General features: G+C 40.2%; 1 protein-coding gene across 3 annotated transcripts in view; it reads right to left on the bottom strand.

Moving 5' to 3' along the window:
• LOC5580054 overlaps nucleotides 1–14,746 on the bottom strand; it is a 260,798-nt gene that overhangs the window by 38,014 nt on the left and 208,038 nt on the right. Inside the window, exon 1 of one of the 3 annotated variants that reach the window (XM_021843987.1) lies at nucleotides 9,402–9,752. The exons of the other annotated variants lie outside the window; for them this stretch is intronic. The gene's annotated coding sequence lies outside the window, so the exon portion shown is untranslated. Of the gene's footprint in view, nucleotides 1–9,401; nucleotides 9,753–14,746 lie in introns of those variants that run through there. 3 annotated transcript variants of the gene reach the window in all.

The raw sequence follows: 14,746 nt of genomic DNA, 5'->3' as shown, positions 1-14,746 counted from the left end.
CTGTGATTGTCCAGTAGCAGAAAAGCGCAATATATTTCAACTTGAAGTCACATTTAACAAATTAAATGAGTGGGGTAGAAGCAATTAGGGGGGAGTGAAAAAATCTTGTTGTAAGAAAATCGACTTTGAAGTTTTTTCAGCAATATTTCATGCCATATAAAATATTTTTGGTAAACTTAATCCACAATCGACCATATTGTCACTTACACTTCTTTGCGCTTGGGCCTCTAAAATTATATTGGATTTGAACAACGAAAGGTGGGTCTAAACTGTATAAATGGTTGCAATTGAGTTTAACCAGATGTAACACACGTATGGGATGTTAAAATTTGCTATTATGTATTACTAATCAATAAATCATAATCATAATAGTATTTTTTTTGTTTATTGTCGACATTTAAGGAGGTACAGTTCGATCATGTTGAAAATTGTCCACAAAATCTAATTTTACATTAAATTGGAGCAGTTTTTTTTTGTCTTAGTTTTTAGCTTATTTTTCAGTTTAAAAATAATTAGAATCACTCATTATCGTTGAAAAATAAACTTTCGATACAAGGCCCAGTTATCCTAGGCAGAAGTAAATATTTCACTCTAATGGAAATTGTGTATGATTTTTCGATAAAACGACGATAACACTTTGATTATGTTGAATCGATGTTCTCTTTGCATAACGAGAGGTCGAAATGTTGAAGGTAGTTTACGATTGGATAAATTCTCATATAATTTTATAGAATTTCACAAGAAATACTTAACCTGATGCTACGATGTGTACTCCGGTGTAAAACGGAATCACAAGCAATTTATATGGTAAGTCAGATGTGCATTTAAAAATTTGTTAATATTAGAGAATAATGGATATGGTAATTATTGCATAGCTCTTTTATGTACATGCAAGTCGTGAAAATATTTTGGTACGAAACTATATAGCAGATCATTTTCATCACATTTAGAATACTACACCCGAAGAGAATTGTATCTTAACATCAACACAGTATAGCGTTGAATACAAATGGTTAAAATACAAAAAAAAAAAGTCAAAAAAGTTTGGGGAACACAGATATGAACAAAGACAACATACTTATGACATCAAGTGTAGAAAATATCACTTATAAACAAACAAAAATGGTTGAAAATCTTTGTCTCTCATGTAGTGCGAAAACAGATCCAGTTTCAATTACATAAGTACAAAAAATCGTCAAAACGATGCAGCAACTTATTCTGAGATCAAATATGCTTGCATACAAGGACAATATCTTGGTAAAGCACGTTTTTCGTATAAGTAACTATCTAAAAAGCGCTGACAAGGATTATTCATCGATCTGTATCTAATTTCTTTCCAGCTGTTCATAATGGAACATAATGTAATTCATAATATCATTCATCATCTTACAGTTGAGGTCGAAATACGTGTATCTGATACAAACTCTAGTGGAATTATATGGTATAGTACTTAATTCGGTTTTTCATCTACTTATAGGTATTTCACTAAACAGCTCGAAGGTTTATTAACAAAATGTTGTTTGGGAAAAATGACAAGATAATTGTTTTTGAGCATCCTACCAAGGATTCAGTTTCACTCTGTATTTTATAATGATCTTGCCATTGGGGGGGAGTATGCATGGGGGTCTAAGCCACATGTCGAACACATTTCGGAAGATGTACGGAAAAGAAAATTCACACAATATTTAAGTTTAAACCAAGGGTTGGAGCAAAAACCTTTAAAACCAAAACAAAACGGTTTTTTGTACTTATACCAAGGAAAGAAAATTAAGATTGAGTAAACATGTGTTTCTGGCCTAAACTTTAGCGATTGATACTAAAATTGGGAACAAGTTTTGTAACTGCTTCGATTTTTTCTAGCAAAATTTTGATTCCTTGCCCATAGTGCATCGTCATCGACGCCGCAACCGGCGACGCTGACGCCAACCGCCTCCGCGAAAGCGACCGCGCGTAGGCTTTTATGGCGTGCGTGATCGCGCGCGCACTAGTTGCGCGTGGTACGACGCCAAACACGACAATGGCGTGTGGCGTGCACCGGTGGCGGAGACGAGACTGGTGAAGATTAATTTGTAAATATGACACGTCTGTGACAAGAAGGGTGAACTTGAGCGCGACTCAAATGGCAATAAATCAACACTGGGAGGGTGAGTTTTTGACGGATTGCGAGATGACGAAGTGGAATTGGATTTGTCCATATTCGAATACGCCAAACTATGCAAACATTTCATTGAGGAGGGGTTATGCTGTTAGCACTCGAACGGTCACTGTACGTCTAGATTGCGATGCTATAGTATCGAAGGCAATGCTCAAAATAAACATGTAACATGCTCTTTATCAGACTGCCTGAGATCTTCAAAGTAATCTGATTTAGAACGTCTAACGAACCTGTTCTTAAGATCACGTTTTCATACTGGCCAGTGGCCATTCACTTCTATGCACTATCGTAGCACAGATTATTGATTTGTTAAGTAACTAATATTAGAACATTTGATGTGTTGTTGGATATCCACATGAACAAGTTCACCACTACACGGAGAAAATGAAAAACCCATATATGAGTATTTATTAACTTAATTTTGAGTTATATTTATTATTCTAACAACTTCCAAAAGTTAAAAAGTAGGATAACGCACGAACCCCCGAATTGAGTGGAATGAACTCACCTTTGAGTACATCATTTTCTCCGTGTAGGTATCCGACACCTACAATTTGATCGTTTGACTGTCATCGTTATATTCGTTTCCTCAATAACACAGTTATTTGGTGAAATAAACAAATGAGTAAATCTTTCCCAACTGCTTAGTGTCATAATGTTCAACTTAAGTCGAAATGAAGCTGATTTGCGGAACGGCTAATTCGAGAGGAAAAAACTCAGTTCCTTGAGAGATCACATTGATCGTTTCGGCGTCCAGTTCAATCATTAGTTTAATGGCGGACGACTCCGGCTCGCTTCCTGGTAGACACAAACATAAAGCTCGAGCGCGGCAGCAATTAACACTCGGAAAATGCCGAATGTTTAATTCAAATTATACTTAAGAGCTTTTGTTTGTTTTGCTAAACAAATGATTGCCACGACCGGCAGACACGAGTTTGGGGGAAGGCAGCAAACGATCAAACCTGCATCGTTTGCATGACAATTTTCACTTAAAAACCACTCATGGCATGAGCACAGACAAACAGACGTAACACTTAGAACAAATTTCTTTTAAATTCATCACCCAACTCACACCCTAATCATCTGGTGAGCACCAGATGGTGCTAGTTGAAACGTCAAATGTGAAATGTCAAACACACGGAAAAACGATGTACGCGCCTCTGGTTGTGAGGTTTCAAACAGCAAATTTGAAATCATCGTTAAACAAGTTGGTGTATGGAAGTTTCTTCAGTGTTACGTCCGTTTGTCTGTGCCACAAAAGTGCATGTGTAGGTTGACGCGCGTTGCATCGAGAATGTCAAGTGCATCCTCGCCGCGGTAATTTTCGATAGGTCCGGTCCGATCGACCGAAAGTGTCTGTCACGACAAAGACGACAACCAAAAACGGTCCCATCAAGGTGTTTGTAGCGCTGACCAATCATCATTAAATACGGTCCCGAAATGGGATCCGCGCTTTTATTGTTATTGCTATCGTTGTTGTTGAATTTTTTCAGGTGGTTGATGACTAACGAAACGATCCAACAACGGTTATTATGACAATGATGTGCGCCATCCTAAATGCAACGGAGACTAATAGAAACTGATTTGGTGCGTTCTTTTTTCACTGGCTTATTGGTATGCCGAACGTGTCGATGGCCCAGTTTTGGCGTAATTGAAGACAACGTTTTTTTGTGGACACAAATTTCTGATTCAAATTTTGTTCTAGATAGATGGTTTGCTTAACACATTGCAACGATTTGCCACACAAAAATAGATCAAGTACTAGTTTTATTGGCGAATAATTCAGGCCGGTTGCTCTATTTAAAAAATGGAAAATATGTATGTTTTAACCCCGATTCGAGACTTAGAGATAAAAAGTTGAAAATCTCAAAAAAAAAAATGTAGTGCTGCTGGAGATGCTTTAAGAATGTGAAATACGGACGTGATTTTATCGTTTTTTTTCTATCGCAATTCTGTTGTATTCTTTCTATTGTAAAACGGTAAAATTTGATCGTTAAGTTGTCAACTTATATCGTTTTGGGCGATATTTTCTGTTTAAAATCTTTCGCTGACAAGCAGTATTTAGAAAAAAATACTTTAGCAATTTCTGACGATTCGTTTGACAGCTAATCGATAAGTTTGGCTATCGATCATAAAGATTACTTTCGACACAAGCCAAATGTCAAACTTCCATGTCGTTTCCTTTTTGCGGTTATAGTGAAAACGATACAATTTGATCGTTTAAGTGTCATTTGGTGTCGTTTTTGGTGACAAATCCTTTGAGTACTCGACTAACAAAATTCAAAACTTGTGAATCGGAATACAATTTGTAAAAGCAGCATTACAAATGCTCCAAGGACAACTCTTCCGGTGGTCCATTTTTTGGCCAAATTTATTCCAAAAATGGACCTGTCAAAATAAAATAGATCAAACCGCACGCGCATTCACCGAAGGATTTCCGATAGAATTCGCGGAGGAGCTCCGAACATATTCTCGAAGGAGCTCCAGAGTCTTTTCAGGAAGAACTGCTAAGAAATTCGAAGGAATGTATAGAGGAATTCCGAAGGAATTTTCGGAAGGACTGCGGAGAAATTCCTGGAGTAACTCTGGAGGAATTCCCAGATCAACTGTGGAGGAAACCCTAATATTTCCGGAGGAACTCTGGAGTATTTCCCGGAGGAAGTCTGGATGAATATTCAGAGAAACTCCAGAGGAATTCCTGGAGGAACATCGGAAGAATTTCTGGAGAAACTTCAAAGAAATTACTGGAGGAACTCCTGAGGCATTGCTGAAGGAATCATGAAGAAAATCTGAAGGAATTACACGGTGGAGCTCCGAAGGGTTTCCCGGAGGAACTCTGAATAAATTTCTGGAAGATATCTAAAAAATATCCTAGAGTAACTCCATAAAGTAAAACTGAAGGAACTTCAGAGGAATTTATGGAAGTAAGGAATTCCTGAAGGAATCCGGAGGGATTCCACGTGGAACTCTGAAGAAACTTCAAGAGAAACCCGTGAGAAATTCCCGGAGGAACTTTGGAGGATTTATTGGAAAAACTCTGCAGGATTTCACGGAAGAAAACTAGGGAAGGATGGATCTCCGTAGAATTTCCGCGGAATTATTGGAGGATTCCTGGAGAAACTCCGATTAAATTCTTGGGGGTACTAGGGTGAAAATCCGAAGGAATTCCCGGTGGAGCTTCAAAGAATTTCCGGAGCAGCTCTCAGTGGAACGCGAAAGAAATTCCCGGTCTAGCCGTCCAGAAATTCCTCGGGCAGATTTTTTTCCAAGAATTCCAGGGGATTTCCAATAGAAACTCTTCCGGGGATTTCGTCCAGGATTTTCTCCAGGAATTTTGTCCAGAAATTCATCAAGGAATTTCTCTTAGGATTTTCTCCAGAAATTCTTTCGGGGATTTTTTCAGAGAATTTAAACCAGGAATTTTTCCGGGAAGTTCTTTGGGGATTTGCACCAGAAATTTGTCCGGGGATTTCCTCCGGGGTTTCCAAGGATTCCTCCAGGGATATCCCCCAACATTTACTCCGGGAATTTCTCAGGGGATTCCTTTCTGGCATTCATCCGGGGATTTTCTGTAGGAATACCTCCGGGGATTCGCTCCGAAAATCTCTGGATATGTATTTCCTTCAGAAATTTCTTCGGGGATTTCCTCCAGGAATGTCTTTTAGGATTCTGGGGAATTGCACCAGGATTTTTTTTTCCGGGAGTTTCATCCAGATATTCCTTTGGGGATTTTGACTCCTCCGGGATTTTCTCTAGGAATTACTCCGGGAATTTCCAATAGAAATTCCTCCGGGGATTCAGTCCAGGATTTTCTCTAGGAATTTTGTCCAGGAATTCTTTGAAAAAAATCTCTGAGGAATTTCTCCAGAAATTCTTTCGGGTTTTTTTTCCAGAGGGTTTAACAGCTGATCGATAAGTTTGACGCTCGAACGTTAAGATTTGCGCTCAAACGATTCAAGCCAAACGTCAGACTGAAGGAAAGCATCCTGAAAGCGAACTTCGTTGCGGCGACCTAGCTGGATATCGTTTCCTTTTTGAGGTTCTAATGGAAGCAATGCAATTTGGTAGTTAAAGTGTCATTTTGTGTCTCTATTGGTGACAAATCTGCAAAAATCAAGAAGATTTGGTGTATCTGGTAGCTACCTATTGTTTTCTGTGGACTAGAATTAGAAAAACAAATAAATAAGAATCTCTTAAAGCTCTGGGGTATTGTTCAAATCATGTGACTCGCCAATCAATTTGTAATGCTGCTCGAGATGTTCTAAGAATGTCAAATTCTGAAATGTTTCTATCGTGCTCTCTTCTTTGACGGTAAGGAAAAGGATAAAATCTGATCGGTTAAGTGTCAATTCGTATCGTTTTTTTTTGACAAGAAATGTTCAGATGAACAGACAGATACTGTAGCAATCTTTGAGGATCTAAACAGTGATACTAATTGGCTAATGCTGCTGGAATGTCAAACTCTGACATCTATCCTTTCTAGCCTTTTACGAGCGCTAATGGCCGCCACAAGTTTAATCGCTTTGTGGTATACAGATCGTTTGACAGTTGATCGATAAGTTTGATGATCGATCTTAAAGATATGCTGTCAAACATTAAAAGTCAAATGTCAGACTGTACTAAAACGTCCAAGAAGCGATTCCATTACAGCACGTAATAGCTGGATTTCGTTTCCTTCTACTATGTTATCATGAAAACGTTATGATCTTATCGTTTAATTGTCAATTCGTATCGTTTTTTTGTGACAAGTGCTTGAATAAATCGCAACATTGCGAAAATCTAATCATTTCCATAAATAGAATTACTATCAACTGTTTTTGCTGGCCACATAATCCTAAAATAAGGCCAATAAAGCAGTTATGGCCGTATATAACGACACAAAGTATGATTAATTGAATATTACATCTTGATTTTGACAGCGCAAAAACACACACAAAAAACCCATCAGCCTTTTAAACACGGTGTGCAATCTTCCATTGTTACCGAATCGTGTGCTCTTATCAGCAAAAACAACCTTGCAGGCAAAATATCGGCCCAGATGGCACGGGCTCGGAACCGTCACAAGCCAAGTGGAGAAAGTTTGATTCGCATCTGACATGTGCGCTCACGCAATCAACACCTGCAATTATTCGGTGCGGCTCCGCATTCCTAGTAGCGCACCCCTCGTTTTTTTTACCACAAAATCGCAGGACTTGCTCCTGAAGGTGTAGCCAGGCAGGTTCTCAGGTGTGTGCTACCGGACCAATTAACCATGAGCTGACGGACGACCGATGACGGCTGATTGAGCGCCATTTTCCGTGAATCGAATCGAGCTATGGATAAAATTCGGTAATTGCACGTCCATCATTGGTGAGCCCCCGGTCGGTGTTCAAACACTTCAGTTCGCGAGTAAACGTGGTAGCGTAGCAGGCGCTGGAATATATTTTTTGCACATGTCCGCATGGGGAAGCATTAAGAACAACAACCACACGAGACAAGGCAGCTTGCTTCGGGTTTTTAATGATATACCATGTTTACTCTCTTTTTTTTTTGGGTTGGGTTCGACTTGGATGGAGAGGGGTCAGGATGAGTCACATGCATGTCCGGGTTTCCAGAGCGGCAAAAAAGAAACTCGGAATCAATTCAACTTCCGGTGAGGTGAGACTCTTCTTATTGGGTATTGTGGAGCAATCAGTGTTGCCACATTTCTATCTGTACCGAAGGCTCAAAAATTTTTTTTATCTGTACCAGAGATTCTAAAAATCTGTGCCCAAAATCTGTACCAAACCCAAAATAAAATTTGCAAAGATACCCTAAAATTTTTAAATAATTTGGAAATTCAGCATAGTTCATATTGGAATAATTTCACCTATTATATAATTATTTTAAGTTCTATGGAAACAGTATATTTCAACAATAGTTTTGTGATAATAAGTTCCGAATTTCACACATCTCTTCAATTTTGTATTACTAAAATCGTCAATTCCAAAAATCTGTATCAATCTGTACTTTTTCGTGAAAATCTGTAACCTGTACCGTACAGAATCTGTACCAAAAACTATCAGAAAATCTGTACCTTTGCAGATAAATCTGTACTTGTGGCAACACTGGGAGCAATGTTAGTTCATTAAGAGTCTTGATTTGAACATCTCTTGAATTGACGCTTGAAATTGGGATCATAGGATCATGCACAATCGCTGATGGACGGCAAAATTTAGCCGACACGATTCGAAGCTTTGTGTCATTTGATAGTTAATCGATAAGAATGATGATCATCATTCTGTTCTTATCGTTTAAGTGCTAAGCGACACATGCCGAACGGCAAATGTTCTATGGAGCATTCTTAGATCATTAGGAGATGCCATGGGTTCTAAAATCTCTAGAAGAGACGCTTGAACATCAGATCACAGTAGCCTGATCATAATCTTTCTTGCATTTTACAAGCACAGATGGATAACTATCCAAGTAACCATCGAGCGCTTAACGTTAGAAAATCCACGATTTAATGCTAGTGCAAATATTCTAAGTCTTTCAATAGTTCTACATTGGCACTATATGCGAAATTTTGTGAAATAGAGGACTACGTGTGTTTGTTTACTTGGGTTAGCTCAGTTTTTGGTAGGGATCAAACAGTCTAAAGACCGTCTTGTGTTATTTGACAGTCAATCATAAGATTGATGATCGTACTTATCGATCAAGTAATAACCGACACAAGCCTGACCTCAAATAGTATGACTTGTACCAGAAATGGAATGCATTTGAATAACTACTGATGACAGCATTCCTGAATTCAATAAGAAACTGTTCTTGATTGAAAATGTAGCTTTTCTTCGGAATAGTGAGGATCAAACCCTACAATGAGTATCCCAAACTGGAAGACAGGTGGATTTCAAGGTTCGTCTCCTAATGACGGAGATGTTTGAGGTGAAGATCGATCTCCCCAGCCTGCGTAGTGCATTGCTGCTAGATCGGCAGATGGCGCTGTGGTTACAATTATTGTAATTGCTGTGCTGCGCTCATGTACTGGATCCGGTCCATGTAGGACATTAACATTGTCGCCACTTGTGGGTAATCCTCGGGTAGATGCAGCAGCAGCAAACAGATGTCGTCCGGTTTACGTTCAACGCGAATACTGAACGTGCTGATCGCTTCAGCTACAGCTTCGCCAGCAATCCATTAGAATCCATGCGCAATATCCAATCACAGACACTGCACTTAAAGTGATCGACGCCGCCGCGCACCGCATGCCACTTCTAAAATTCTTCACCTTCAATGTAGAGAGAGGCAGGCAGACTTCAGGGGACTTCACTATTTCAAAAACGAGTTAGATCATTTCAATGCTTCTTGGTGGACCCCATAATTGCACTTCCACCACTTCTTCGGGCAGGCGATCACCGCGATCCAATCACAAAACAAACCGATCACACATCGCCACACTCTGCCACTGTGGAGTTGGAACACGTTCACAGCTTATCGGTAATCTCGGGGCTCTCAAATCTTATTTTGTTCAAATCAGCGAATCACAAATTGAGAGGGAAAAAAGCGCAACAGAACACACACTCACGGCGGACGCGACGCACGGATTCCGAAAATGCATCCAACCCGCTCGAGTACGAAATCTTGACTGATCGACCCAGCGGGGTGAGGTGAGTTTGGTTCGCCTCCTACACGAGCGCGCAATCGTGTTGCTGCGACAAGCACACCTTTCCGAAGCACACAGGTGCAAATGGGCCGGTATTGGTGCGATCGCTTCGGGTACGGAACTCGTTTTTCCACTTTTGTTGCTGTTCCACCGTTCGCGTCGCGCAACAATCGCCCGTGGTGAGTTTCGTTCGAGCAGTGGTGAGTTTCCCGGTCAAGAAGGTTGACTCAGGTGTGCGCTGCGATGCAGCGGAGTCGTTTTCTTGTTGGTTTTCTTTGAAATCGCTGTCTCTGTTCCTCACTTGTAGCTTACATATGAATCCGCATTGTACAACAATAGCCGAAGACAGCGGGAAAAGGAAAGACAAGAGGTAGAAGAACAAGCATAAAACGATCAAGACCAACAGGGGATAAGAAGGTAAACGGCTTGCTGAGAAGAGCAGAAGACGGAGGCGAAGAAAAAAAAAACACTTTTATGTTCTCGGGAAAAGTGCTGTTTGAATTTCAATTTTGCAGCAAAACAGACAAACAAACGTGGACGATGGACGACGAGCAGAACGATCAACAAGAGGCAGCAAACCCAGAGGGACTTGGCAGATCAAGCAACGAACCCTACTTTGTGCCGTTCTGTGATGCGATTTTCCCTGCTAGACAGTAAATCTGTGCATATTCCAACACTGAAGAAGGCTTCGTCATAGGCTAGGAGAAGTGGATGAACAAGGATGAATCTGTCATTCAAATACTTGTCAAATTTCATACAAAATCTACTTTTTCTCAGCGATAAGTTCATCCCTCATTCATGCTAGGTGAACCACTTCCCCTAGCCTATGATAATAGTGACGGAACGATCAATTTTGATGGATGAAACTCGGAACTGTATCGTTTATCTGTCTACAAAAAAACATAACAAATAAATTCACCACTTCTAAAACGACACTAAATGACAATGAGTTGTCAATCAAGTTGGTGAACATGCACATGACGTCAGAATAAAGAAATAGAAAAACAACAAATTCAACTCATCGGCACAAAATTACTTCTGACCAGGCCTCGCCAAGAGAATGGCGATCGCATACATAATAAATCATCTCTCAGGGGTCTGAAGACCCCTCGTTCCGTATGCACACAGTGCCTCCTATGATCTACTTTCGCACTACTTGGAGGAACCGTTGATTGCATGCAGTAGGCTGCGTTGATGAGATCCCGTTCAAGAGCGAAGGTGGAGAAGACCTATCGCACAAATTGGTCACCTTTTGCAGCGGCGTAACACCAACGCCTTCGAAGCGAGGGCGTATTGCTTGCGCGTGAAGTGACAACAAGTGGCGCGAGCGATCTCCATTAGAGTTGACGACTCGTCCTACACACTGTTCTAACCCTTAGTTTAGGACTGATTTCCGTTGCTCGCCGCGTGCGCACTAATTTGTCGCCGTAAGTGGGCGCAACTCGAAGTGCCGCGTCAAATGCATCAACCTCTGACTGCGATGCAGGAACAAAACCGGTAAAAAGTAGACGATACGAGCCCGTCTTCCTGCTCAAGGACACCTCGTCAAGAAGGCAACAAAGTTAAAACGGCCTGCAGGCTACAGCAGCAGTAAAATTAATTGATGTCTGTCTGGGCAAGTCAGGCGATGTGATTCGTGTTAGGAATAACCGGAGGATACGATAATACGACACTGGGTTTGTTTAGAACTTCTTTTTTTTCTTATAATGCCAAGCAGACAAGGGATTACAACAAAGGCCAAAACAAAAAAAAGGAGGAAAGGGATTTTAGGGTCTAAATGTTGAGGAAAATTACCATTGGAGGATTTACCGGAATATCTGAGGTCGAATTTGATGTTCTTATTCGCCACAATTAACAGCTGCTAGATTTAAATGAGATCCTTCATAAAACACTACAAATGTTATATCATAACATGACATATATAGTAATTGTAAGGTTCTGTAAGGTTCTCTTATTCCATGTTTTATAGTTTTATTGGAAGTGAAATTCGCTAAATCTTGAGTCCATTTAGCCAAAAACTCGACGCCATAAACATACTTTCAGTTAGGCTAACAATAGCCAACCCAAAAACATTCTCGACACGTCGTGCCTAATCCTCCAAGTATTTTTTTTCTGCTATACCATTACCCATTCTCATCACGCAAATATGGTAATGTAGAGTAAACACTCGGTAAACCTTACCCCCCTTCCCTATCCTATGCCCTCGAAGCGAAATCACCTGCGCCACTAATCATCGTTCGCGAATCAACTGCTGTCACCAATCGGGACAGGCACCTTGCGCATACCAGCGCGCGGCATAAACGCATCAACATACCTGCCGAACCCGATCGGGCAGGGGTTCTCAATCTGATATGAATCGTGATTCATTCATGTGTCTAAAGTTGCTTCAGCGTTTTCAGTCACTTTATTCACTTTTCAGAATGTTCTTGGTCTTTTTAGTCCCTTTTTAAGTTTTTTTTAAAAAGTATTTTCAGTCTCTTCAGTATCTTTAGTCTCTTCAGTTTCTACAGTTTCTGCAGTTTCTTCAGTCTGTCAGGCTTTATAGTCTCACTAGCCGCTTCAGCCTCTTCAGTCTTTAGTTTCTTTAGTGTTATCAGTTTCCTTAGTCTCTTCAGTGTCTTTAGTCTATTCAGTCTCTGCAGTGTCTTCAGTTTTTTTTTCAGTATCTTCAGCGTCTCCAGTGTTTACAGTCTATTCAGTCTCATCGCTCTCTTCAGTGTGTTCAGTCTCTTTAGTCTCTTCAATCTCTTCAGTGTCTTCATTCCCTTCAGTCTTTCAAATTTCTTCAGTGTCTTCAGTCTATTCAGTCTCTTCACTCTCTTCAGACTATTCAAACTCATCAGTCTCTTCAGTATCTTCAGCTTTTTCAGACTTTTTAGCCTCTTCAGTTTCTTCAGTCTCAACAGTCTCTTCATTTTCTTCAGTATATTCAGTATCTTCGATCTTTTCAGTTTCTTAAGTCTTCCAGTCTCTTCAGTTTTTTTAATCTCTTCTGTCAGTTTCTTCAGTCTCTTCAGTTTCTACAGTCTCTTTACTCTCTTCAATCTCTTCAGTTTTTGCAGTCCCTTCAGTCTCTTTAGTATCTTTAGTCTCTTCAGTCTCTTGAGCCTCTCCAGTTTCTATAGTATCTTCAGTCTCTTCAATTTCTGCAGTTTCTTCAGCCTCTCAGTCCCTTCAGTTTCTCAGGCTCTTTAGTCTCTCTAGTCTCTCTAATCGCTTGAGCCTCTTCAGTTTCTTCAGTTTGTTTAGTTTTATTTGTTTCTTTAGTCTCTTCAGTCTATTCAGTGTCTCCAGGGTTGTAAGTCTCATCAGTCTCTTCAGTTGGTTGGTTTGACTTTATTAACGAGATTTTTAGCCTCTTTACTCTCTTCAGTGTTTTCATTCCCTTCAGTCCCTCCAATCTCTTCAGGCTCTTAAGACTCATTAGTCTCTTCAGTGTCTTCAGTCTCTTAGTGCCTTCAGTCTATTCAGTCTCTTCAGTTTCTTCAGTCTCATCAGTCTTTCCGGTCTCTTCAGTTTATTTAGCCTCTTCAGTCTCTTCAGTTTCTACAATTTCTTCAGTCTCTTTAGTCTCTTCAATCTCTTCAGTCTGCTCAGTCTATTCAGTCTTTTCAGTCTGTCCAGTCTGCTCAATCTATTCAGTCTTTGCAGTCCCTTCAGTCTTTTTAGTATCTTCATTCTCTTCAGTCGCTTCAGTTTCTTCAGTCTCTACTATCTCTTCAGTGTTTTCATTCCCTTCAGTCTCTCCAATCTCTTCAGGCTCTTAAGCCTCATTAATCTCTTCAGTGTCTTCAGCCTCTTAGTGCCTTCAGTCTATTCAGTCTCTTCAGTCTCTTCAGTTTCTTCAGTCTCTTCAGTTTCTTCAGTCTCTTCAGTCACTTCAGTTTCTTCAGTCCCTCCAATCTCTTAAGTCTCTTTAGTCTATTAAGTCTATTAAGTCTCTTTAGTCTCTTCAGTGTCTTCAGTCTCTTCAGTACCTTCAGACTATTCAGTCTCTTCAGTCTCATCAGTCTCTTCAGTCGCTTCAGTTTCTACAATCTCTTCAGTCTTTCCGGTCTCTTCAGTTTATTTAGTCTCTTCAGTTTATACAATTTCTTCAGTCTCTTCAGTCTGATCAGTCTATTCAGTCTTTTTAGTCTGTCCAGTCTGCTCAGTCTATTCAGTCTTGTCAGTCTCTTTAGTCTCTTCAGTTCCTTCAGTCTTTTCAGTCTAGTCAATCTCTTTAGTTTCTTCAGTCTCTTTAGTCTGTTTAGTCTATTCAGCCTCTTCAGTTTGTTCAGTCTCTTCAGTCGGTTCAGTTTCCTGGCCACTTCAGTCCTTTCAATGTTATTTTCACTTCAGTCTGTTCGGTCTCTTTAGTTCGTTTTCCAACTATTTTAATGAAGAGACACTTCTTCAGTTCTTTCAATCACTTCGTTCGCATCACTTATCAACTTCAGTCTTCATCTTCCAGGGTTCATTTTTCAGTTTTCTGTGTTCAAGCTTTATTAATTTGTCTTCAGTCTTCAGTCTATAGTATTCAGTCTTTATTCTTCAGCCTTTAATCTTAAGTCTTCGGTAATAAGTTTCTTTCAGAAGCTTTGGAAGCTTCTCTCAGAAGCTTTGGAAGCTTCTCTCAGCAGCTTTGGAAGCTTCTCTCAGAAGCTTTGGAAGCTTCTCTCAGAAGCTTTGGAAGCTTCTCTCAGAAGCTTTGGAAGCTTCTCTCAGAAGCTTTGGAAGCTTCTCTTAGAAGCTTTGGAAGCTTCTCTCAGAAGCTTTGAAAGCTTCTCTCAGAAGCTTTGGAAGCTTCTCTCAGAAGCTTTGGAAGCTTCTCTCAGAAGCTTTGGAAGCTTCTCTCAGAAGCTTTGGAAGCTTCTCTCAGAAGCTTTGGAAGCTTCTCTTAGAAGCTTTGGAAGCTTCTCTTAGAAGCTTTGGAAGCTATTTTCAGAAGCTTTGGAAGCTTCTTTCAGAAGCTTTGGAAGCTTCTCTCA

The sequence above is a fragment of the Aedes aegypti genome, chromosome 1 (genome assembly GCF_002204515.2).
Source record: "Aedes aegypti strain LVP_AGWG chromosome 1, AaegL5.0 Primary Assembly, whole genome shotgun sequence".
In the NCBI taxonomy this organism is placed as follows: Eukaryota; Metazoa; Arthropoda; class Insecta; order Diptera; family Culicidae; genus Aedes; species Aedes aegypti.
The sequence above is the reverse complement of the archived record's forward strand: the minus strand, read 5'-3'. Positions and strand labels throughout refer to the sequence as shown.